At 50.4% G+C, this 25,948-nt stretch overlaps 1 protein-coding gene across 2 annotated transcripts in view; it reads right to left on the bottom strand.

Annotated features, from left to right (window-relative positions):
* Positions 1-25,948, bottom strand: part of PAK3 (p21 (RAC1) activated kinase 3) — a 113,413-nt gene that overhangs the window by 69,264 nt on the left and 18,201 nt on the right. Inside the window, exon 1 of one of the 2 annotated variants that reach the window (XM_075162449.1) lies at positions 8,016-8,099. The exons of the other annotated variant lie outside the window; for it this stretch is intronic. The gene's annotated coding sequence lies outside the window, so the exon portion shown is untranslated. Of the gene's footprint in view, positions 1-8,015; positions 8,100-25,948 lie in introns of those variants that run through there. 2 annotated transcript variants of the gene reach the window in all.

Below are 25,948 nucleotides of genomic sequence, written 5' to 3'. Positions count from 1 at the left end.
TGAAGCACGCACCTACTGCTCGCTGCCTTCTGGCACCAACGTTCAAGATTCAAGCACACTGGGAGGGCGCCTGGGCCAGCCTGAGCCGCCCTTTCTGCGGCAAGAGGGACCGGCGGTCAGACATGGCCAGTTCCATGGATCACAATGTATGTCTCACTAACACTGCAGGACAGACCAGTGCAAAGCATCTTTTGCCTAATGATCCCACCAACAAAAACCATCAGTCTAATGAGAATTTATGCTTTAGAGGCTGTTTGGAATATGTAAGAGCACAGTTTTTTCTTCTCCTTGCCCAAAAGTAAGTCCTACTTGGGTTGACTTTGGGATTATGTTTACCAGACTGCCTCCTGGGGTACATACACAGCTGTAACTCTCAATGTATAACGTCTGTTCTGGTACGCAAGCAATTATACTCAGGATAACCACTCCAATAGATGTATTCCTCAAACAGCGAATCACACACGTTCAGCTGTACCCGTGAGGCCATGCTCTACCATTCTGCTGGGATCAGCAATGCGAACACCATGAAATACAGGTCAAAAAAAATACTCAAGGATCAGGTAACTGACCTCTTGCATCATCTGTGGGCCTGGAAACTTCATCCACATGCTGTTGCTCACTAAGTAAGAGGAGCAAGGACTTAGAACTAGAAAACCACCTCATACCCAGATTCCTATTGATTTTCCTGATGTTGTGGTTTAACCCCAGCCAGCAACTCGGCCCCACACAGCCACTCGCTCACTCCCCCCAGGTGGGATGGGGGAGAGAATCAGAAGAGGAAAAGTGAAAAAACTCATGGGTTGAGGTAAAGACAGTTTAACAGATAAAGCAAAAGCTGTGCCTGCAAGCAAAGCAAAACGAGGAATTCATTCACTGCTTCCCACCGGCAGGCAGGTGTTCAGCCATCCCCAGGAAAGCAGGGCTCCATCACGCCTAACGGTGACTTGGGAAGACAAACGCCATCACTCCGAACGTCCTCCCTTCCTCCTTCTTCCCCCAGCTTTATATGCTGAGCATGACGTCATATGGTATGGAATATCCCTTTGGTCAGTTGGGGTCAGCTGTCCCAGCCGTGTCTCCTCCCAACTCCTTGTGCACCCCCAGAAAAGCCCTTGACCCTGTGCAAGCACTGCTCAGCAATAACTAAAACATCCCTGTGTTATCAACGCTGTTGTCAGCACAAATCCAAAACATAGCCCCGTACCAGCTACTATGAAGAAAATTAACTCTATCCCAGCCCAAACCAGCACACCTTATTACATGAAGAAGCCTGGCATTCACCCTGTGTGTCCAGAGTGCTCTACAGACCATAGGAGAAGACAGGGCATGCCCTGAAGAGCAAGTGGCTCAGAAGCTCTCACTGTCCACATTATGGATCGTGGCTGTAGGAAGTGCCCCCTAATTAGATGCTTTGGAGACATTTTACTTCAGAAACACACAATGGTACCAAGAGTTCCAGTGTTTCAATATCACTATAGCTTTCAAAAAGAAGTGTCCAGGCCACAATCTCTGTGTGTGAACTGTCAATATATTGCAGAAAAGAATAAGGCTCCACTCAGCTTATTCCTTCTGAAGTGCTTAATATTATTCATTAATGCCACTAAAGAGGAGGATTCTGCATTCCCCTAGTGCAAGAAGAAGTGGAGAGAGAACAAGAGCATTCAGAGAAGGTGTGGTGCAGGATGTGGGGCAGAAATGAAAGAAGACGACCGTCCCCACAGATTGCCACTCTAGATACTTCCAAATATTACCCTACCTCTTTCTGGTCCACGTATCCTATGAAGTGCAAGGTGCCTCCTCAAAAAGAAACAAGACAGGGAGCAAGTTCTGGCTGCTTTAGTCTTTTTTCTTGCTAGAAATCTCACCTCTTCCCAACTTGAGTTCCCAGAGCCTCTGGAATGAAGAGAGGAGAGTAACAGCACAGCACAGCTAACAGAGACCATATCTGTAGGAAATAAATAACCAGGATGCCAACCTGAGCTGGCCAGGCTTGCTAAAAAGATCAAACGAGGATGTAAGCAACTCTTTTCTGGAGCAGGCAGGCATCGTTTCAGTTGTTGAAATATTCATGCCCCGATAGAAGCTGTGGTATCAATGTCTGTCCCTGATATAAACAAACCTGAGCTCAAAGCATGACAATCTGTTGTGCAGAGTGGAATCACAATTAAAGGCATTTTCCAAGCCTCCATTTCTGCATGCACACATTTGACAGCTTTTCTGGTGACACTTCAAGAGCATCCCAAATCCAAGTCCACAATCTTCTGCCTGTGAGGGCAGGAGACACTAAAAACAGTTTTAGCAAATGCCCAGGACTTAAATTGTGTGACTTCCATTCTTCCCTCTCAGGTTTACCATGCAGCAGCAGCCCCATGTTTCATCTCGAGAGTGGCTGGGTCCACCTGATAAATATAAGCTGGCATCTGGGCACTGCAGGTTGAATCAAAATTCTCTGCAGGGAAGCAAGTGGAAAATTTCTGATCTGGAGGATTTTCTCCTTCACAATAGGGAATAGAGAAGGAGGAGACAGAAAATGGAAAACATTAGGCCTTTCACTCCCCTTGAGAGAGACACAGAAGTACTTTCCAGTGCCCTTCCCAAATAAAGCAAACAGCAATTCATTCATGCCAGCAAAGGGACAGGGACTGGGGGGCCACACAGCTGCTGCCCTTCAACAGCACTATCTGGAGAAACGAGCACACTCAGGTGACATGACAAGAAAATGTTTTAGTACTCCCCTAGTCACATGCAGCCAACCGTGCATACACCCTGCAAAGCCACAGTGAGCCTGCTAAGGTGCCAGAGCATTTTCAGCACTTGAGGATTAGAAAGAAAATGAGAATGGTCCAGCTCTGGAGTCTGTGCTGTACTGCAATGTTGAAATGCCAGTTTGTTTCAGGCTTATACGGGATCTAAGGCTGGACAAAAATGACATGGTAGTACATTGTCTTGTGGGAAAGCCGAGCACATGCGTGTGCAGCAAGCTGGATCAAAGCACAGCTATCACTGGTCCACGTGCAAGGTATCACTTTTAGAAGTCAAGGGGTCATATCAGAATCTTTGCTTCCATTTCTCTGAGAAAGCACACTTTTGCCCTTAGGATTATGAAGAAACATGTAAAACTTCCCCAAGGATTTCCTGAACACATGTTTTGGGATCCAAATTGCCTTAATTTGCTTCTGATGGCAATAAAAAAGTACATGCAGCCAGAGCAGACAGAGTAAAGGAGGTGTATCCAACCCTAACTTTGCCATTTCCCACCTTCGCAAGCCTTATACAGTGCTGTATCGGAGTGTCCTGCACCTGTACTACAGAGACAGCCCCAACACCAGCACTGTCACATGCGAGCAGTGCAAACCGTGTAACTGACAGCAAAGACTCCAGGGCAGAGAAGTGTTTTGCTCTGGATCAGTCAAGAGTCAGTCAAGTTGCATCTGTCAATACGCTACTAGATAAGCAATTGACAATAAAAAATAATGTTGGGAAATGAGCCCATTGAATATATAACAACACTGTTTTACCCTTGAATACTTAATGCACAGAGTCATGATGATAAGTCATTAGAGCACGACAAACCAAGAGAAAACATCTGCTCATGCTAAGCAACATTCATGGCAGAGCTTTCTCAACTGAGCAGGACATGCCCCTGTTCTAAGAAGGACATGATTTCTAAGTCTGCCTCTAGTAGAGAAGATACGAGACTGGACATCGGAGTACCCAGAGGTGCACCTAGCCCAGTGCTCTGAGAGCCAGAGCTGCAGGTAGGGCTGGTGGCATATGCTGACAAGAAGATCCTCCCAATCCAGGAGCCAGAAGACCTGGAGTACTTGTAGGCCCACCTGTCCCCCACCCAGGGCTTCCTGGAATCAAGAGCTCCAGTAGCTGGGGACATGAGACTGCATCAACAAGATCACAGGCTTCTTGGATGACAGTCAGTGGGACTGAGTGGATGGATGCCATGCTGCTCGCCCAGAGCAAGGAGTACCCTCCTGCCATGTCCCACACCGCTTGGCTGAGGAGGTGAGGGCCACCTTGCAGCCCAATCTCCTGTCTCAGGAAACCCAGCAGGCCAACTCATAAACAGGGCTCTGCCAGAGCTAAGTTGCACCTGTCCAATTAAACATGCAAAACAAAGAGTCCCTTTGCTATCCCCAACAGAGCACACCCCACATTTGCTGTCAGCTGCACACAAGCCAGAGCTGCTGATGTTCACCTGGAAAAGATCTCCAAAACTCAAAGCACTGAGACAAGCCACTAGCAAACCACAGATAATTTTGTCGTATTTTTCCATTATAGAGTTACTGCTAGGAGCAGGAGACACACCAGCGACAGCAGGTCCAAGACAAGACATTCACATCAGCATCTCCACCTGTGCTGACCCAGCCCCAATGAGACCTACCAATTACCACTCGGCCTAATGCCATTCTTCAAGTATCAGGCAAATCAAAGTAAACACAGAAGAAACAGAAGATAAGTAACCTCAACTATTCGTGTCTGAAAGGTAAAAAGCAAAACAGAGCAGCAGGGGGGAAATGCTAGCTAAATACAAAATAGTATTGGCAAGTAGAAAGGTTTATTTTTGCAGGTGAAAGTTAATTCACGTTTCTCTCTCCTCTTGCTATTGCAGCCCTCCCCACCCACTCACTCTGTCCCCCCCTGCCCATTAGGTTCCTGGGAGAAAAGCTTCAGGCACCTTTTGCAGGATCTAAGGCAGGTAATGAAAGAGGAAGATCACAGTGGGCTCCCGCCTGCCCACTGTGTAGCACGGCAAGGGACAGAAACCAGTACGCAAACCGGCTAGGCACAAACTGACAGCAGCGTTAATGTCCCAAAGTCACAGGGAGTCCAACCAGAGCAGAAGCGGAAGCTAAATTTGGCAACATCTCCCCTGTGACCAGTCTGTGCAGACATGGCTAAAATGAAGGAGGGAGTTGAAGACAGATCTGAAAGACCTCCAGCTTCCAGGCTGTTTTTGATTCCAGAACACTGGCAGCTTCAGGAACACTTGGATCCACAGTCACAATTAAAATATTAAAAGAAAAAGAGAGAAAGCTTCTAGGCAGAAGGAACAGGAACTGAAATGGGACTATCACTACAAACCAGCTCTCCTCTAGGAGCAAATGCTGCCACGCCAGGAGATGGCTAACACAGGAGCTGGGTTTGTTATGGCAAAAATACGTTTCAGAGCTGAATTTGTCTCACCTATCCCTGTAACTGTATGCACAAAAGTTGCAAAGAAATATGGGGGTGGAGGAAGACAACCTCTTCTGCCAAGTTTTGTTTTTCCAGACCTTGCGAGCTGGCTCAGGACACACAGGATAATTTGGATACACACAGGATAACACACTTTTAAATACTGAGTTTTGGTCAGATCCTTACAGAGAAATTGCCCAGTGAACAGTCTACTTGGAGAGGTAAAGTCCTCTCCGCCGTAGTCAACAGCAAAACGCTTGACAACTTCTGCGGGACGCCCCTACACAGTCTCATTGGGCTTGTTGGTTTAGAGGGCACAAAGCCCCCATCAGAATTCCCTACAAGAAGCTGGCATGCTCATGCTGAAGCCCTGAGGTGAACGAGGCCCGAGCAGAGGGCCTGTGACGACCAGAGCAGCTCACCCTGGCTACTGCCTCCTGCGGCACTGCTGCCACAGCTGCCTCCTGAACTGTTGCTGCTGCAAGCAGTGGCCTATGAGGCTGGAAACTTAATCCTGTAACAGGAGCTCAGGGCTCACAGGAGCTACTGAGACTTACTTTTAGTTATCCAGAGTCACTCAGTGAAGAAATGCCATCCATGCAGGTCTCGGTTCAGAGCACAAACTCCTCTGCAGTCCAGGGGCAGCTGCCGGCCACCCCCCAAACTCAGCCCCCCGCACTGTGCTTGCCACCAGCTCCTCTGCCCAGTCCCACGCTCATGGAAGGCAGCTCCAACCAACGCAGCCACAAGCATCGCTGTCCCTCACCGCTGTGCTCACCACAGAAAACCCAGGCTCAGGACAAATCTCTCCCCTCCATGCACATAACCCGTCATGGCAACCTTCGCTCCCTGGCCTTGAACAACCCACCAGCCTATGTCCCAGGCCTAAAACCAATTATCCCCAATTCCTGATTTACTTTGTTTTCTGCTCACGCCGTTGGGTAACCTGTGACTGAACACCTTTCCTGGAAGCATAAGGCTCCTCTGCACCCATGTGCCCCACTTCCACGAGAAATGGGGCAAAGGTGTTTGAAAATCCCCAGTGCCACTTCTGTGCCGATGGCCCACTCCCCCCAGCAGGCCCCGCACCACCTCCTGCTCGGGGGACACCACGGTCCCCTCTGGCACCTCCTCCTGCTGCAAGCTGCCCCGGCCCCAGGCAGTCGCCCTGGCCAGGGCTACGTTCCCACCCCCGTTCTCCCGCTGCGCTCCCCCTTCCCGCCCTCCACCCGCGGCACCCACTTCCCCTCCGGGGTCCCGGCCGGCCCCACTGCCCCCCAGGGCCCTGGGCACAGCAGCCTCCTCCCGGGCTGCTCCTGCCCCCTCATAGCTGTGCCCGGGCCCCCTCCTCCCCGCCTGACAGCCACGGAGAAGGTGGATTCACACAAGAGGAGGAGCCAGGGGAGAAGACCTCATGTCATCATCCCCTCGGGCCGCAGCGTTTCCTTCCCTCTCCCCCTCAGGCAGGCAGGTAGCAGCTTGGCTCCGGCCCTGCAGCCTCCCCCGGCCCTCCCGACAGCCCATCCTCCTCCTCCTCACTCTGGGGTGATTCACGTCAGCCCCGAAGTCACTCAGCGAAGCCCAGTCTGATCTCCGGCCTCCTGGTTCCCTGTGCTGAACGTCATCACCGACTGTGCCCAGAAGGAAAACAAAAAGCGGACTCACCTCTCCCGCAATGTTTGCACAGCATCAAATTCGGGCAGGAGGGGCATCAGGGAGATGAAGGGAACGAAGCCTTTAGGGGCGTCTGCCAAACTCTCCACACAGATAACCAGGTTGTTCGCTCCTAACGCGTGCTGTGCCCACCCCAGCAAATGGAGCCACGCGGGGAGAGACAAAATCCAACCCCTCGACACCCTTGGGGGTTGCAAGTCCAGAAACAGCCCCGTTCTTCCAGCTCAGGCCCACCATCTCTTTCAGATGTTGCTCACTTCGAAGCCATGGCTTTTCCTGCCTGAATTCCCTCAATTACGTTAAATACATCACTGTATTTAAAATAGGGTTCATTTCTGGCACTGGTGAGAACTGGATCTGAAAACTGAATGACCGAAAAGGGGGCACTCGTGCCGAGTGCATCCCCCACCGGAGGAGGGAAGCCTGAAGCAGCCAGACCTCACGCTGGAGCACTTCCTCGGCTGGCTGGTGTACAAGTCTGGGACAAAGGGACAACCCAGCACAGGGACCAGCTTCGGTGTGGCATCAGGCACCACCATGCATGTGCAGGGGAGAGACCACCCTTCCCTGAACGGATTTCAGGAAAAACTTCGCAGGCGTTTTCAAAGGGGTCAATCGGATGCGTGTTGCCGATAAAGAGCATTTTTTTAAAAAAGAGAATAAAAAGGCAGAGTTATTTATAGCCCAGAATTTCTTGCTCCTCTGCAGGAGCGGAGCCCAGAAGACTGCATTGTTGGGAGATGGGGAACACACACCGCACGACAGCCTTCATGGCCGGTGTCGGCGCTGACATAACTTCAGACCCGACAGCGGCTCTGCGGCTCGCCGCCACGCCGGGAGCTCCCTCCCGCAGGACACCGGTCTCCATTTACAGACGACGCGGAGGCTGCCCGGTAACACAGGTGTCACCGGCGGGAGAGGAACCCCAGAGACGCAGACAACCCCAGGACCGGAGCAGCCCGGCCCTCCCCGCGGCCGCACACCCCGGCCCGGCGGAGCCCCCCCCCGCCCCGCCGCGGCGCCGGGAGGAGACGGGGCGCCGCGCACACGGCCGCGGGCACCGCATTCCGCAGGCGGCGGCGGGCGAAGCCCCGCGGGCCGCTCCCGGCCCGCCCCGACACCCCGCGCGGCGGCGCGGACGCCGGCGTTACCTGCCGCTCCCGCTGTCATGCTGCACCCGCCGTCCCCCGCCGCGGCCTCGCGCCGCCGCCGAGGGCCCCCCCCGGGCGCAGCCCATCTGCCGCGCGCCCGTCCCCCCTGCGCCGCCGCCGCCGCGCGCCAATCGCCGCGCGCGCCGCCGGGACGCGCCGCCGCGCCCCAGCCCGTGTCGTCACCCGCCGCCCGCCGCGCCCATTGGCTGAGGCCGGGCGGCTGCGGCGGCCCCTCGGCGCTGCGCGGGGCGGGCGGGCGCGCGGGGGCAAATCTTGTGTTTCAAGGCAGCTGCGTAGGGAAAGCGCGGCGCGGGGGGGTCCCCGCCCGCGGCCCCACCCCCCCCTGCTCCCCGTCCGGCGGGGCTCGGCCGCGGCAGAGGTGTGCGGGCACCTGGGAGGCGGGGACCAGCACCCGGCTGGTACCGAAAGGTGTCCTGAGAGGCATCGTAATGCTCCTTGGTCCTCGTCTGCAGGGAGTAGGAAACGCACCGTGAAATGTCGGGTTCCCCCCACATGACGCTTCCCATCTGACAGCCCCTGGGCTTTTCCCGTCAGCGTCCAAACGCGGGAGAAACCCACCGGGCGCAAGGCTTGAGCAGCCAGCTCCGGCCGCTCCCGCGGCAACGCGGGCACTTCCCTGCAAAGGTCCTCAAATGCACAGAACAAAAATCTCCTTCACAGCGCGTTTCCCCTTCTTTCACGTAGAACTGCGCTTCCCAGGCAGAGCGTGGTCCCGCTCCGGCTCCCCCCGAGCCCACGGGTTCAACTCCTCCATGAAAGGTCTGAAAAGTGGAAACAGACCCTGTTTTGATGAGGATGACCTCACGTTTACAATATCTCCAGCCAAAAAAAAAAAAAAAAATCCACAGACAAACACGACCAATTTTACAACCCGCCCCGCAGAGCCCCCGGGGCCGGGAGCAGGAGCCTTGTCCTGAGCTCGCCCCCTCGCCTGCGCTGTGCCCCGTCCCGGGGCTGGCAGGCGGCTCTGCCAGCCGCGTTCCTGCCCGTGCACCACCGGCTGTGGGAAGGGCCGTGCTGTTACATCCCAAGGCGGGCACGTCTTTGACCTTTTTTCCATTTTTTCCTGAGGGCGAGGCACAAGGTAGTGTTTAATAATGCATTATGCAGCAGCCACGGGCAAGAAATGAAGACTACCTTCTGCTGGCTGCTATTGCTAAAGGTAAGGCAGGTCACATGTCATTACCCAAGAGGAGATAACAAACCCTCCCAGCCCCACCACGCGGCATGTGATCTTCTCTGACCACGAGTGGTCACACTGTCGCCTTACAGCTCGTTCAAAGGACAGGTTCTCCAGAAGCAAAAGCACACTGAGTCACTCAGTCAACGCTGACGTGACAAGCAGCCCCTACTGAATCACTGCCCTACACCGGGGTCTCACCATGGTTTTCTTCCCCAGTATGAGTCAAATCTATCACTTAGCCAGCTAGCTCTGCAGTGATCACAGTCAAGGCATGGAGAAGCTGTGAGTGCTGTTTTCATCCCTGTAGAGAAATACCCGTGTGGGTAAGTGACTCTTGGGATCCTCCAAGGTCAGCACCGACCCTGCAAGACCGCTGTGCCTCAACAGTGGAAGAACAGGCACCTTCCACTTTCTGCTGCAAGTAGTGTCCACCCCAGTGACAGCACGGTGTGCATCCAAGGGGCCTCAGGACAAGCAGACGGGGTAACCCCTGCAGAGGACACACTCTCCATTGTTGAGCTGAGACAGAGTAGTTTGCAGAGGGCTTAGGCTTTGGCGCAGCTTTTCCCCCTTCAAAGTCTGTGCAAAGATTTAGGGGAATGTCCCCCGACTGCAGTGATGAAGGGAGTGCAGCTGAAGAAGCTGTCAGGGGTCCCCGCAGGCTCACCCCTGCAAATCACACTGGCTGCTCCAAACTGCTCTTTAAAAACAGCCCACAGAGTTGGAGAGGACTGAGCAGGTGGTGGACCAGCGGTACCCAGGCACCTCCAGAGTAAAAATTATTCCCGATTGCTTCGGACACAGGTTATTTACCTGTTATGTAGGTTATTTACCAGCCCCACGCCCCAGCGCACCACACGCAGCGTGAGGTGTGTGCTCCGCTCACAGGCTTCCGAAGGAGGGAGGCAGCTCAAGGAAAAGCTGCAGACTGAGCACCAAGTCAGGCAATTACAGATGTTTGGACTGAATCTGTGGGTGAATCACTTTCATTCATTTTAAAAAGTCCAACCAAAACATAGTTTTAGCATAAACTATTAGCAAAACTATTCTTATAGGCACTATGAGAAAACTGCAGGCTCCCTGAGACACCAAGCCCAGTGCCTTGGCTTCTGTCTGCCTTTGCCAAAGGCTGGGCGAGAGCAGATGAAGGAAGAGTTTCAGCTTCCTTTCCGCTGTGAAAGAGCAGAAACTTGACTCCGTGACTGCACGCAGTGAAAAAGCAAGATCAGATCCCTTACTCTCAGCCTGGTCCAAAGTTACAACCCTCTTTGGAGCTGGGGAAACCTTGCAAACATTGACTGTGAACGGTGGAGTTTTTTCTGAAAATCACAGAGGGTTTTTAAAAGTCTGTGCCTTTGGGGTTGGCCTTTAGAGACACAAAGCCTGTGAACCTGTGCTATTTCAGCCTCCCTGGGTTCTCCAGCTATCTTTAAGCTGCTGGATGGAAGCCAACTGTCCCATGCCTGATAGGAAGCTGATGCCCCATGCCCGTCCCATGCCTTTCTGGGAAAGGAGACAAAGAGAGGAAGCAAAGGCAAAGGCCAGAAAGGGGAAATTCCCCAAACCGCAGAGCTTTCTTGCCCCTCACCCCAGCCGTACAGGAGGCTGACCCCGTCAGAGCTGGAGGGCTGCTCTGCACACTGTGAGCAGCCAGGTGTGCTGACAACCGGCACATTGCTCGCGGCACACTGCTAGGAGAGGGAAAAAGCCGAGTGATTGCACGGCCAGGGCACCCACACAGCCCCGGGGCGTGGGGCTCGCTGGACTGGCTCCACGGGTCCGACACCTGGGACGGGCTGGGCAGGGCCAGACCTGCAGTCTTGCTGAGCCTGATCCGGCCCAGACGTGGACAAGGTGCCGGCTTTGTCCCCACAGGGCATGGGAAAGCAAGCTGGTCCCTGCCAGATGTCAGCCCTGTGTGACTGTCACATGGGTGTCAAAGCTAGTTGGAAATGCTTCAAGAGTCTGCACGCCCACGAGGTCCGGCCTCTGGACCCGCAGGGCCTGCATGAACCCTGTTTCTTCAGGAGCCAGCGAGGTCTCTGAGCAAGGGTCTCATCCTGCAAAAGTAACCCCAGAAGCTGCCCTAATTTGAGCCCCAGCGCCCAATGCTTTAGGAGTCTGAGAAGCAGGAGGAGGGACCTGGCTGGACCAGGTCCATTGCCAGCCCCAATAGCTCCTCTCTCCTGTGCTAGAAAAGACAGGACTGGCTGTATCAGTGGCTCTGTGCTGGGCTGTGCACAAGCTCCCCAGCCCCTCCATGGGGCACCCCCAGCCAAGAGTGGCCCAGGGACAACTCCTCCCTGAAGATGCAGCCCCATGGAAATACAGGGCCAGGTAGCCAACGCAGCAAAGCAAGAGAAAGAGAAAGAAATATTAGCTCTGAGCAACAAATAGCCTTCTCGTAGCCTTTGCTCCTCCAAAAGATGCCTGAGGACTTCAGAAGCCACAAGCCGTGTAACCTCACCTTTTAGATCCAGCCAGATAGACCCTCCCAAACTGATTGCAGTGCTGCAGACTCGCACTGCCTGAAACTACCAGCCCCCTCCCCTGTGTAAGAGGGGTGTGCAAGGCTAAACATCTCCGTAAAAGAGACCAAGCACCAGCATTTTCAGAAACCAAATGTACACTTGGCTGGGATGGCCAGGAAGTTAAAAAAAGAAAAGTCTTTCTTGAGCAAAAAGAAGAATCCCTTCGAAGAGCTGCCTGATCCTGCTTTCACGGGGAATGTGATCAAGCAGGGCAGGAATTCAGGAAAGCTCTGGAGCCGCACATCTGCAGGACACCTCGGTCAGGACTATGTAGGGTGTAACCTTAATGGAGTACGCGCTTCCCGGGGTGCCTCAGATACACCCTAGTGAAGGCAGAAGGCCACTGAACAAACCCCGTTCTGCTTCAGCAGGGCAGGAAGGTGGACACATTCTCCATCTGCGACAGAACTGGTTCTGCCGCATTTATCACACCTTGCTGGCAAACATGACACAATCTGAGCAACACAGCATGACTGGTAATTGGGTGTCAGTAGGTTTTCATGGGAAGGGGGGCGTAAGGATCCCATTAATCTCCCATACTAAGTGGTAGCTGCCAGAGAGCTTGTCCTGCAGATAAAATTAACTCTGACAGCTAACTCCCATCCCCATTAACAAAACCCCAATAAGCAGCAACCTGTTCTGGCTCCTAACAGCTGTGGGTATTACACGACCCTGCAGCTTTCTGCCTGTGCCAGGCTGCGGAGGCACGAGCACTCGGCCGCCATGGCTCTCGCTCCTGACCAAGGCTGCATTCCGTGGGGGGCTCAGGGGGCCCCTCCGCCAGCCCCGCTGAGCCGAGGCAGCTCCGGGGCGGTTTGAAGCCGCACCGCAGCAGGACTGGCTTAGCTGCACCGGGGGCTGATCTGGGGAGCGCTGGGGGGAAAGGGACACGGAGGGACGCTGAAAGCTAACAATTAAATTTTGGGGCCTGCTTGGCCCATGATGTCATGGTTTCCCAGCGCCCCGCCGATTGGCTGCGGGTGAGCATCTGCTGGGAGCTGGGGACGGTTATTTGCCTGAGGTTCAGACCTTTCCCAGCGGCGCTGAATCAGGCTGGTTGTCGTGACAACCTGGATAGTGGCAGCTCCTGATAACCACGTAATGAGGTTGTCACAAAAAGGAGCCCCTCCATCAGAGAGGTTTAGGGATCATTAATGTTTCCGAGGGAGCGTGAGAGCAGAAGAGGTAAGGGGACCATCTGGCGATGCTGGAGCACGTCAACAGCCTCCCTTGGAAAGGAGCTTCCTTAGACAGGAACCACCTACCGACACGTAGCGATGGGAACCAGGCAGGCTGCCTGCCAGCGTGAGGGGGTCCCAACTGCTCAGCTGTGGCATCTGGTATCTGCCGAGATCCAGGCAGAGATGGAGCAAGGAGGACACACGAGTGCTGCTTGGGAACGACCCGAGTCCCTGCGCGGCGAAGGTGCCGAGGGCTCACTCGGGCACAGGGCAGTTACACAGCCTGGGACAAGTGACAGGGTGAGGCTGGCACACAGAGGCCTTCCCACCGTGCCACTGGCCTCACATGCTGCCTCTTAGAGAGTCAGTCATTGAACCACGCCGTGCCTTAGTTTACCCTATGTGCAGGTAACTTCTGCGAACGTTTAGAACACCTTCCCACCGCCATGCCACGGGGCACGGGGAAGTACGTGTACTGCAACCCCCGCCCGGGGCAGGGCAGGGACTGGCAGCAAATGCAGCTCATAAAAGACAATTCATGCATGACTCTGCTGTCCTGAGGATCCTCTCAGCTCAGGTGCAAGAATGACAAGGCAGGACAGCGATGTCCCCTTGTCAGTACTGGAGACTGAGCCTAGGGGATCGTGCAAGGCACCAAACACAGTGTCTTCCCCTGGGATCTACACATGCACTGTCTTCTCGCCCCAGGAAACTTTCTGTCCTTCACCTTGTCCTCCTGAACCATGGGTTTCACCCTGTTCTCAACAAACCCGCAAGATACCCACCACTGGCTGCAATAATGGTGGATTGGGGTGCTGCAGTCTGAAGCCTTCATGGATGGTGATAACACCACAGCTTGGAGAAGCTCAGCTGCCAAACTACTGATCCCCAAGACCAGGTCCCTGGAGAAGAATGCCCACATTCACGTTAAAGAACGTATTCTTGAAAACAACTTTCCTGCAAAACGATGAAGTCTGAATCTTTCCTAAGAGGAGATAGGAATTACCTCCATAGATAACTCTTTATGAATCTTACAGCAATAATTGACAGAATGTTTCTTTTATGTCATCTTCATCTGTTTTAAAAATACCTACTGTAAACACTTGCTTAAGTCAGTATAAGGCTTTATTAATAAAGTCTTCATATTAAAAGCAGCTGTACTTTTATTTTAGTGTATATTTTTACCTCAAATCATAATTTTCCTTCTCAAAATAAATGCTTCAACTGTGGATTTAACTGAGATGTAATAAGAATATTAACACATGCCAATTAAATAACAATCAACTACTAAAGACTGCATTTAATAGATACATTTCTTAATATACCACTGCTACACGTCATTAAAATGTTGTTGAATCTTCACAACTGTTGTGGACAATCAAGTGGGATATAATCCACCTCCAGGAACTAGTAAAATTGAATGTAGCATTCCCCTACTGTGGGGACATGTGTGATATAAAATTCAAAGCTAAGACAGAGATATAGTTGATTACATATAACAGAAATACTCTCAGATTAATATTAGGCACCGGGTTCACAAATCCTGCCTCTCAGAAAGGAACAAAGGGACGGGAATGTCTGCAAGGAGATCCCCATCCTGGAATAGGGTTTTGCAAGAGGGAAACAATAGGAGCCGATACTGCTTAAACCTGTGCTCTGAAATACTACCCCAGCTGTACTTAGTGATTCCTCCCCACGAGAGGCCGTACAGCCCAGCAGCATTGCTCCTCCAGTTTTGGCAGAGGGGAAACTGAGGCAAAGAGCTGCTACAGCAACTCAGGGCTGGGCGGCAGCTCAGTGGCAGCTGTGCACTAACCTCCCAGTAACGTTGCCTTCCACGGATCCCCAATGTCACTCCCGGGACCTTTTTTTTTTATACACTGCAATTTAAATCACCTTCCAACAGGAGCAGCAGGACTAACAGCTTAAATGGATCAAGTCCTACCTTAACACAGCTTTAAATGTATCAAGTCCTACCTTAACACAGCTTGTAAACAAAACACATCACAGCTTCCTGCAGAAACAGGATTCAGAATTTTTCAGGAGACCCCTGCAAAGTCCAATCCCATCTGGTTTGCACTTAAACGTCTCCCATCCTCCTTCATGGGGAAGATCACGTCTGACTGAACACAAGCAAAGACGACCCACCTGCCTGCTCGATTTTATCTGCTAAAGATGTTGAATTCAATCTGCTCTCAGGCCTGAGAAAATTAAGATTCACCCTGCCTATCTAAACAGCACAGAACGGTTTCCAGTTCTTGCTGGTGTCAGAGAACAAGATTCTGAGAGGCAGCGGGTTACCCCAGACCCAGGGGAGTGTGGCCAAGCTGCCGTGGCCCAGCACAAACACCAGATTTACCAGTACGTGACCATGCACGACCCCCTGCACTACAATGTCTCAGCAGAGGTGAGAGATTACTTCTCATCTAGGGACAGATATACGTAACTATGCTGCTGTATGCTTTAAGGGCAAAATCTGACAGTAAAACCACCACAGCGAGATGGGCAAATGCAGCAAATTTATCTTCTCCTTGAAAAATAGATGTCATTCGACATTCTTCGTTGGAAGAGCCACACATCACTGTGCCTCAGTTTTCAACCTGTAAAATGTCTAGAGCTGGGTGAGACATATAAAAACTATTCTCCAAGCTGTTTATCTTTGTTTTAATCTGAAAAGCGTTTGCCAACATACTAGATTTTTATACAAGTCATTCTCCATTTTCTTCCCCAACTACTTGTGAACAGGAATGATACCGATTCTTGTACCTGCTGGGAGATATCAAAACAGAGAGGCTCAGGAGGTGAAATGTCACCATTATACAGGCTACGTTCAGGCTTAGCCACACTGTGGCAGTGTCTGGATCTGGGGTTTTAATTTACATTCACCTCGATGTAATCATTAAGACTAATTACTGCAGCACTGAGGCGGAGTAAGTGTGAAGCAGCCCTGCCTGCACAGCCCTCCGCTTTTGACACCTGAGCTCAGCCCTGTGCTGACAACACACGTGTCAGCGGGGAGACCTGCTGAACCCTTACCTCGATGGACGTATTTGAAAGGGGTAAACCACTGGTGGAACCTGACATTTGGGGTTTTTAGAGGTGCTGAATATGGAGGCCAATATATCATCTGTGACTGTCCAGAGCTTCTCAGCATCCCACACCAAAGCACATGAAGGTAACAGCCAAAGGGAAGGTATGTAGCTGATCTGATTTATGCAAATGAACTGATTAAAGCCCATAAGGCTGTTAGAAAATGCAATGGCATTAACAGCTTTTACACTGAAGCCACTATTGAATTTTTTTAATGCCTGTTTCTCGGTCAGACATGTTTGCAATAAAAAAATCTTCCTCTCTGGCTCTGTCCCACTCAATGCAGTTGTGCGTCAGGAACAGAAAGGGCTTAGGCAGGGATTCAGACCTCTTTTTTGCACTCCACCACCAGAAGATTTCACATGGGGGATGATTCTGAACTGAAGATACAGCAGACTGGAGTGCTGTTTGCTGTGGAAGAGAAGCAGTGTTGAGCAACTGCCAGGAAAACTTTGCCATCCCTCATCTCCTGCTACCTTCAGAGTATTCTGGAGAGAGTAGGAAAGTCTGATGCCACAAAGTCCAGGATTTCCCTATTGCCCTGAGACAGGCTCCATGGGAGCAGGGCGGGAGCCAACCTGTGAGGGCGGCAGCAAAGCACTACAGAACAGGCTGGAGATACAGACTCACATCCAGAAGCAGACAACCTGAAGAGGAAAGACTATCTTGTTTTCAACCCCTTGAACTATCATCCTTCCTTTAGCATCTCAGCTGCTAGGAGCGTACGATGAAGGCATCACCCAAGGGTGTGAGAACCGCAAAGCTACTGGGGGCTCTGCAAGTTTGTATCCATGCAAACAATTCTTGCAGCTTGGACATCTTCCCATGGTAACCCGGTCACACAGCCTCCAAGCCCAGGTTGACTTACCTCTGGCTGGCCTACAGCACAGACAAACTCATAATGGTTTGCACCCCTTAGAGATCCTAGACGCTCAGCTACGGCATTACAGGGGAGGATCTGAATTATTCCTTCAAAGCAGATGGGACAGCTGAGGCTGTTTTCATCTTTAGCGGTTCCTTCCCCTGTCCTCACAAATGAAAGCAGATCCTTATTTCCACGTGGCACCTCCTGCTCATTCAGCTCTCTTGAAGACCCACTTTTCCCACAACAAATGTTGTGAATCCGAGAATTAACCTCATACTAGATCAGTATGAACTTTGATTTCACAGCTACAGCAACTCCACTGATGTCATGGGTGAATGTGAACAAAGGTGCTATGGATGGCAAACACACAGCACTGCCTGACAGCTTGTGAGTATTGAAGAATGCCGGGTTAACAATATGTTGCAATGCAAAGGTACTATAGGCATCAGGATAACATCAGCCCAGAGGGCCTGGAGAAGAAAAAGGTCTTTATGTGGTTCCCATTCCACGAATGAAGACTTCATTGCCTGGAGAATATCCCATGACAGTTAGATTTTACTACCATGCCGGCTCAGGGCAGTGTCCTCCCAGCAGCTGGAAGACTAGAGACAAGGGCTGTCTCTGATCTTACAGCACTTCCATACCAGCCTGCTAGACTGAAGCCTTACAGTTAGAAAAAGCATGATAGAGAATGTGTGTCTTGCCTTAGAGAATACCCTTCCCAGGCTTACTGGGGCTCTGACCTGGAAAGTTAAAATGCAAGAAACTCTCTGCCTGCTGACCAGGCAAAGTATTTGATATTGGGTTAAAGAATCATTGGCTCTTGGCTACAGCAGACGGGCATCGACTGCACTAGCTGAAGTGCCCCTCTTTTCTTTAGCGTGCCTAATACCAGCTACAGCAGCAGGACTGAGGCTGCCCTTGTGATATAAACAATTTGCAGCAGTTGAAGAAAAAGATTCCTCTGAAACCCAATTTAGTGAGACACTTCAAAAAAGACTTCAGGAACTTGTTCCAGAGGAAGGACCTTTACCGTCGCGAGACTGACCACATCATGATAGTAAATGGAGAATATGCCAGAAACAAACTTACATGTACCGAGAGGAGCTACTAGAGCCTAAAACACAACCTTGCCTCCAACACATCCTCAGTGCAGTTACTTCTTCAGAGGAGAATACCCCCTCCTTCTTCTCCTTCTCATCGCTGCCTGTGAACCCTTCCAGCGCCTTCCTTCCCTCTCTCCCCTGTAACTCTGCACACACTTGTAGCTCACGATACATCAGGACACAGCCAGTAAAATGTGAGAGCTTATAGATTTGTTCATGCCAGGCAGTATTTCACTACTATTTGTCCCTAAACTCTGGGTTTTGTTTGGTCACAAAGAGAAGTCTGTAAGAAATAGTGAAGGCTGCTCAGCCAGCTCAGCATGTGTGCAGGTACAAATGCCAAGGAGAAGTTTGTTCCATAGATTTATCTTTCATGTCACTAAGAAAGTTAAGGTCTGTTTTTACATAGCATAGACAGGACCAAGCATTGGTTTGGAGACAGAAGGCCACAATCCCAGAAAAAATCTCTTCACCATAAGTTCAGAGTCCAGAAGGCAGTGGAGCATGAGTTTTCTGGCAAAATAGGTTTTTTTCCTTCTAAAAATTATGCTTTTCAGAGTACAAAACAACTCAGGTTTGACAAGTCTTATCTGAACAGTAGAAGAGTTTTGAACTCGAAGATTAAGGAAAGATATGTTCATGAGACCCTGAACCCAAGACAGTCCATAGAGAGAGGGTGGGACCTGTCTTAGATGTGGAGACCTCTTTGTATCGCCTTCAGCCATCAGCTTCTTTAAAAAAATCAAGAAAGCATCAATTTTAGCATGCATCCACAGGATGGGAGAACACTTAATTCATGGCAAATTTAGGAAAGTTTTGTTCTCCATCCAGTTCAGATCAAAACCAAATGTAAAAAGAAAAAATCTGTCAAGAATCGTGAGCGTGACCTTTTGACCAGTTTCAGTGAAGTACATAAAGCACGACAGGGCAGAAAGCACTACATTTCAGCCCTCATCTCTGGCTGTGAATGTCGGGTGTTCAGAGAATACAGTCAGGCTTATTAATCTGGTGCTCAAAGATGTCACCTAATCAAGAGCTGGGATCAGGAAGAAATCCCCAGCTGACATTAAAACGTTAAATGCAATGGACTGAATCCAATTATTATTTTTATTGGAATTGCTAATATATGGGATGGGGCTGGAGGGTCTGATTTCCAAGATAAACACGTGACATCAATGCCACTGGAGACAGGGACTGATTGAAGCTTTCGACCTGTTCTGCGCTGCTGCTGTGCCAGGGTCAGACACCCCTTCCACCCCGGGCCTGCTGACATTCGGGCAGTCAAGAAGCTCTCATGGGGTCAGGGAATCCCTGTCACAGCAATGGTGTCCGCGTGCTCTCATGCATCACAAAGGCTACAAACCTGCATCGTTGCCCAACTCTTCCACTAACGCCCATCGTCCATGAGATATTTCCTTCTTTCGTACCCATGAATCCGAAGCTCAGGGATTTATGGTCCCTGGTAAACCTAGCATATGAACAGAGAAACCGTCTCCTTCCGTGAGCAAATGAATTTCTCTCTGTGAAGAGATCTCACAGCAGGCCTTCATCTCTTCAGGTTGCATATGTGCAACCTGTAGCCAATGTACCTAGATAGCCTTCCTTGTCATGAAAGTGCCTTTGCAGTTAGCTGATAAGTCTCCCTGCCAGTCTGAGCTACTTCAATGCAAGGGTATGTCATAAACCTTCCTCCCAAAAAATCCTTCACTGCATGAGAGGAAAATGACTGGGGTGTGTTGACAGCCTTCAACTATCTGAAATCACTTTGTGAAGCATTACAGGGACCCAACCCAGTCAAGAACAATCACCCTTAAAATAGAAATTAAAATTAAATACCTTTACTTTATTTTTTCATGAAAGAAAAAGCAACACGTTTCATTGGAGCACCCACTCCATCTCTGTGTCACTCTGACACCTTCACTGACAATCACGCTTAGCTTCTGCCAGTGCCCCACGGATGGGGTCACCACACTCAGTATCCATCTCCCTGCTCTCGGTACCTGCAGATAATGGCTCCATACAAACAATCTTTACAAGGAAAGGTACCGGCCTGTATGGAGGCCACTGGCAGAGAGGAACAGAGCCAGAGGCCAGTACTGGATTCGGTGGCATCCTGCCTGCTCTCCCAACGCCATGTATCTGCACTGGAGTCCAGCCAAGAGGATGCAGCCAAATGTAATACGTGATTCCACGACATTACTCCAGTTTACACCAGTGTAAATAAAACTGGGCTCCTGCCCTTGCTTTGCCCGTGCTACCAGCGTTGCTTTACGGTGCGACTGCCAGTCTGAATGCCAATCCAGTCTGCCTCTGGCTTACTGCGGATTCTTATGCTTCAGTGCCTCCTTGCAGTTGAAACAAGATGTTTGTTCATACATATTTTTAATCTTGTTGCTACCCTGACTTCTTCTCGCTAGCTGTCTTGCACAGCCGTTGGTTCCACACCAGGGAAACAGGCCAATTACCTTGCACAGCCCAAGGGAGAGCCACTGCTCAGGGAGGCAATGGGTGCTTGCCCTGGTGGGAATAACTGCTGTCCCACGGTGAGGGGAGGAAGTCCCAGAAGTTCAGAAAGTCTCAGTAAAGCAGGGGAGGAAATGCCAGATAAATTCCTTATCATCAGAGGAAGAGAAGCACCATCCTTTTAGCAAGTGCTGTCTTTGTTGCATTTCTGAGGGCTGCGCACAGCTCTGCAGATGGCAGGTAAGGAGCCACTTCTGGAGACAGCAGGTCCTTGGGGCAGAGCTTGGGGACTGATGCGGGGCTGGGCAGCTCCAGGGCACACTCACTCTTTACAGGACGATGTGACACATGGCCACAGACTCAAAGCTGGCGAGTAGAGACCTATGTTGCTGAGCAGGACAGGCTCACCCATCACCATCACCCATTAACTTGGACTGAAGGTCCCAAGGGACCACCTTAGGCAAGCTCAGTCACCCTAACCACACTGTCTCCTTGGAGCTGACACCCGCAGGTCAAGCTACAGTCAAGGCCATCAGCAGACAGCCTCATCCCGCTCTCCCTATGTGCAGGGCAGACGCATCAAGCCTGGGCTGCAGTATGCAACACAGAAGAAGGTGAGTAAGACGCAGGCAGTGTGGCTTTCAACAAAGCCAAAAGCTCTCTGATCACTTTTCCACACAGACATCATCAGAGAGACCCAGTCCCTGCTCCTTCAATCTTGTCATCACACAAGACATGGGTTCTACCTCCCATAAGAGATCTAACCTGTCAGTTCAAGCTGAGGCACGTAGAGCCCAGCTCCTCCTCCTCACAAGGAGTTACGTGATTGTAAGTCTTAGCGACACTTACCAGTGTCTGCAGTGAGGGAAGAGAGAGGGGAGAGGAGGCTGACTTGCCCTTTGGAGGTCCAGTCCCTTCACCAGCGGCCTCTCCCAAGCCCTGCACCAGCAAAATGGATTTTCACACTTAATCCCGCACACAGCCTTTGTGCCATCCCACTTGATTTTACGTGGCAGCCGCGCTCCTTTCACGGTGCATGGTCCAGAACAGTTTGACTGTGCAACAAGGTGAATTACAGCTGTAAACAAAATGTCTGGACAATTGCTATGGCAAAAGGGACTGGCATTGCTTCATGCTACTGCTGCCAATTATCTCCTGGTTGCACAATGAATCCCTTATCACCTTCTCTCACCAGAGCTGGGCAGGAGGAGCTTTGCGGCCTTTGCTTTTGCCTCACTAATCATTGCTGGGCTGACAAGTCCCATGGACCAGGAACAGACTGCTCTTCTGGCTCAGAAATAGAGCCCATACCTTTGCCTTCACTCTGACTGCTGAAAATGTGCCCTCAGATGGCCTGCGATGCCATTTTAGTCTTCTAATGGAAGCTGAATGTCACTGCTTTCCCCACCAGGAATGAATGCTGGCAGACTGAAGCCCCAGTTCTGGCCACTTGTTGCACCAGACAGCAGCTGAACAGCTCTGTCCAAGGAGAGGGGCACTGGGCAGGCACGACTGGAAGCCTGACTCCTCTCAGTCCCAGGGCGGGCAGTGCCAGTGCCAGAGCCCACTGAGCTAGAGCTGGCACAGACAGGCAGCCTCGCACACCCCAGCTCGTGTCTCCTGTCACTGCCACCCTCAGCGCTCCTTGGAGAGGCGGAAAGTCATGATGCCAACACCAGTCCCCTTGGAAGGAGACTAAACAACTGTGTTTCATTTGCACCCAAGTGATCTGCTCAGGATCACCTGGATGGATTCAGGAGACAAGAGAAGAAAGGTCTTATCTGTTTGCTGTTTAATGGTTTAATGTCAGAAAGCATTGGGACTGAAAGCATCTCAAGCTTCACCGCCTTTGAGCTCTTTTGTTTGTGGTTCAAAAAGGCAAAGCCCAAAAGAGCTCACATGTAACGTAGGAATTTTCCTCCTTCTATTGTCTCCAAAAATATGAAACCAAATTCCACCTCAGGTGGGCTGCAGCCCCGTAGGGGGCACAGGGCAGGGCGACATCTGCACCTGCCCTGTCCCCTGCTGTACCTCCTTTAGGGGTGCTGGCCCGCAAGCAGCGGCCAATCCATAGTAACTCCACTCCATAAGCTACCCAAACCTCATGTAAATAAGACAAAGAGAAAGAGAAACAGCTCAATCTTACCCCACATAAGGGAAACGGAGAGGCACAGCAGTCCCATATACATGTTAGCATTGCAGAATAACCCCCTATACTTTGGACTCTACCTCCTATACTAACTGCTCTACTTTGTAATTTTCCAAGCAAAAATCATTTTGACCCTGCAGTAAACTGTCTGTCCAGAATTGCCACCGCTGAACTGGCAGGTCTGCGTCACTACGCCTCCCTCCAGTGTCCTTGTACCGACAAGGCCTGGAAAGGTGAGCTGCTCTGAATGGAAACGGGGCCGGGAGGGGGAAGATGAGGATGAAGGCCATCAAATCCAGGGGCATCATCAGTTTTCTTTCTGAGACAGCAGTTGCTCCTCCCCACCTCCTGGGCTCACCAACCCGAAGGCTACCTGCTTATTGCAGCACTGGCCACCTGCCTTGGAGCCGCGTCTGTGAATTCAGCATGCGAATGCTGCACTATTTTGCACTTTTTGCTACACATGCCCAAAAGAAGTGATCGTGGCCCTGCAAAACCCTGAGACAATGTTGTGTATTCATGACTGCCATCTACTGGCACCTTCTCCCTTAATTAACCTTTAAAAAGCCACTTTGTGGGGTGCGGAGCTCTCCAGACCGGGGTACCACTGGCTCCTGTCCCCTCCCTAGCCAGGGAAAAAGTCTGTGCCTTCTCCAATATCCCAACCTCTCCATTCTCATCAGCTGCAGAAAATAAATCAGGTGGATTTATTCTATAATCTGCCACAAGGATTGTTTAAGTAAAATAAACATGTTTTCCTGGTAGGGAAAGGGTAACAGTTAAGGAAACACCTGAGATCTCAGGAGATTCTTTGTGATGCTTTTGCTAGCTGGACAAGAAGACATCAATGCAAAAAAAAAATCCATCCAACATATATATACTGGCTTCTTCCTCAAAAGACTGGCCCCCTGGAACCTCAGTTTCTAAGGACTGCAGCTGCAAAGAAAACCTCAAGACTCAGATGCCTAGGTATCTTGCAGAGTGTGCTGAGAGCCAGAAAGAATGGCTCTACCATGAGTGGTCTCATCCCTAATCATCACACTTGCAGTGATAGCCATTGGGGGACAAACATGGGTAATTTATCCAGTTTTCCTGGGAGAGAGAAGCAAGGGGATCCCAAACCTGCACGTTTTGCACAAAGGAATATTTCATTAAAGGGGCCCAAGTCAAAAGCATTTGCCGGACACTATTGCTTATTTTGCTCCCCCAAAATATTAAGAAGACTTAGCAGAGCCCCTGTGCTGTACGAGCTCTGCCCACTGAAGGAGAGCCATGCAGCACCTACCCTCATCAGGGCAATAATAACTCACAGGAGCTTTATAAAAAAAGCCTGGCAAAATTAGAGAAGCTGGCAACAGTGGGAACATGCCAATCTAACTGACAAGTAATACGAAGGCTGCTGAGAGATGAAGAGCAAAGGACTGGAGTACAGAGGATGAAACACATCCAAAAGTGCAACAAAATCACACTCAGAGTCTCCTTGACACAAGCTCTGGAAAGAGCAGAGCCACTTCATCTCTGAGCCACGCAGGCTTAGGATTTGCGTTCTCCTTCCATGGCTGTCCTTGACATGGAGCCAAACTCATCCTTTTACGCTCGCAATTAATGCCCTGTAGGGCAAGCTCTTCTTATTGCCTTGTACGGACATAGACATTAGCCTTCCCTGAGACCACAGCACCCAGTGCTCGTGTCCCTTCCCTTTCCTTCTGTCCTCTCCCTGTTCGGTCACCCCCTCCTGTTTGCTTTTTCACCTTCACACAGGAAACAATCTTAGAATTAGAGCCAGAAACAGAATCTCATCCCACAAAGAGCCACCTCAAGGCAGGAGGCTTAGATCCTAAACTCTCCCAGGAAGGCATCTGAGTTATGCACACTCCTGATGATAAAAGTGATTAACCATCATTACCAGGTTGCTGTAGTGTCAGTTCTGGTGCTCACTCTAAAAAGGACAACGTCTGATGGCACAGACTTTAGCAAAAGAGATAAAAAAACGGAATTTAAAGTCCAGATAATCCATCTTGCAGAAAGAGCTGAAATGAGCTCAGTGCCTGCAATTTAGTAATGAGATGCATCTCAATCACTGTCTGTACGTACCTATGCAGTGAAAAATCCTGAGATTAGTGGGTACTTGAGTCTTTTTTAATTTTAAACAAAAGCATATTGAGAAGCACAACAAAGATTGGAGGCTGGAAATAAGTAAGGGGGGCATTTTTAGACCAAAGCAATGCACCACTGAAATAATTTACTAAGTGAAGCAGTAGATTTTCTCTGACTTACAGTTTCTGCATCCCCACTGGGTGTCTGTCTAAATGACATGTTCTAACCTAAGCAGAAGTTATTGAGCTTGAAGTAGAAATCTTTGGATAAAAGTTTGCGATCCATTTTGCATGGGAGGTCGGACTAGCTGGTTAGAACTGTCCCATCCTCTTGTGAACAGGGCCATGATGGGAGAGCTGGAGTCTGAGAACTGGCAGCCAAAGAACAGTAGGACACAGTACTAATAGTTTCCCATTACCTGGGATCACAGTACCATTAAGTCAGTACTTTAAGAGGTAGAATATTAATGTTGCCTACCCAAGGGTTTCTCCAGCAGTAATGAAAATTAAGGAGATGTATAGTCTGACTCATATAGACTGTAAGCAGTAAACAAATAATGAAAATAAACCATTGCAATGTGCAGTTTGGGAACTCCCATACCATATGTGTTATTATTTATTAATTGTATTCCCATAGCAATATACTTCTGCAGCACCCTGTAGCATAAAGCCCCTTGCTTTCTAAGTGTTAATTAGGGCTCACAATAAATGCTGAGAAGTGAACGAAGTGTGTTTGTCTCTCTCCCACGTTTATAAAGCCCTACAAGCAAAACCCAAAGGGACTTGCACGAGGTCACAAGTGAATCAATAGCACTGCCAGAAACAGAGTCAAAACTACTGGCTTCCAGGTTCCTCTCACAGAGATTGAAAGGTTGGTAACAAACCCCCAAAGAAGTAGGAATGAGCAAGAAAATCCCAGTGTGCTGTCTGGCTGTGTTCACAGGTGAGTTAATTAGATTGTGGCCTAATTAAAGTACAGCATCTTGCCTTTCTTCCTTGATGATGTGGGCAACGGGTATAGGTTGCCCATAAGTTTAAACTGTAAGCTAGGAGACAGCTTCTAACCTTGGAGAGAGTGGAACAGCCCTGCGATGGGGAGAGAAACCCAGTGATTTCAGTATGGCACCTAGTATGCTCATGGAAAGCACCACTGGAATAAGGAACAGAAGGGAAACAACTTACAACAGGCCACGAAAATGAAACATTAACCAAAGATTTGACCTCCACACACAAAACCTAACAACTGGG

Source organism: Calonectris borealis, chromosome 13 (assembly GCF_964195595.1).
Source record: "Calonectris borealis chromosome 13, bCalBor7.hap1.2, whole genome shotgun sequence".
Classification (NCBI taxonomy): domain Eukaryota; kingdom Metazoa; phylum Chordata; class Aves; order Procellariiformes; family Procellariidae; genus Calonectris; species Calonectris borealis.
The sequence above is the reverse complement of the archived record's forward strand: the minus strand, read 5'-3'. Positions and strand labels throughout refer to the sequence as shown.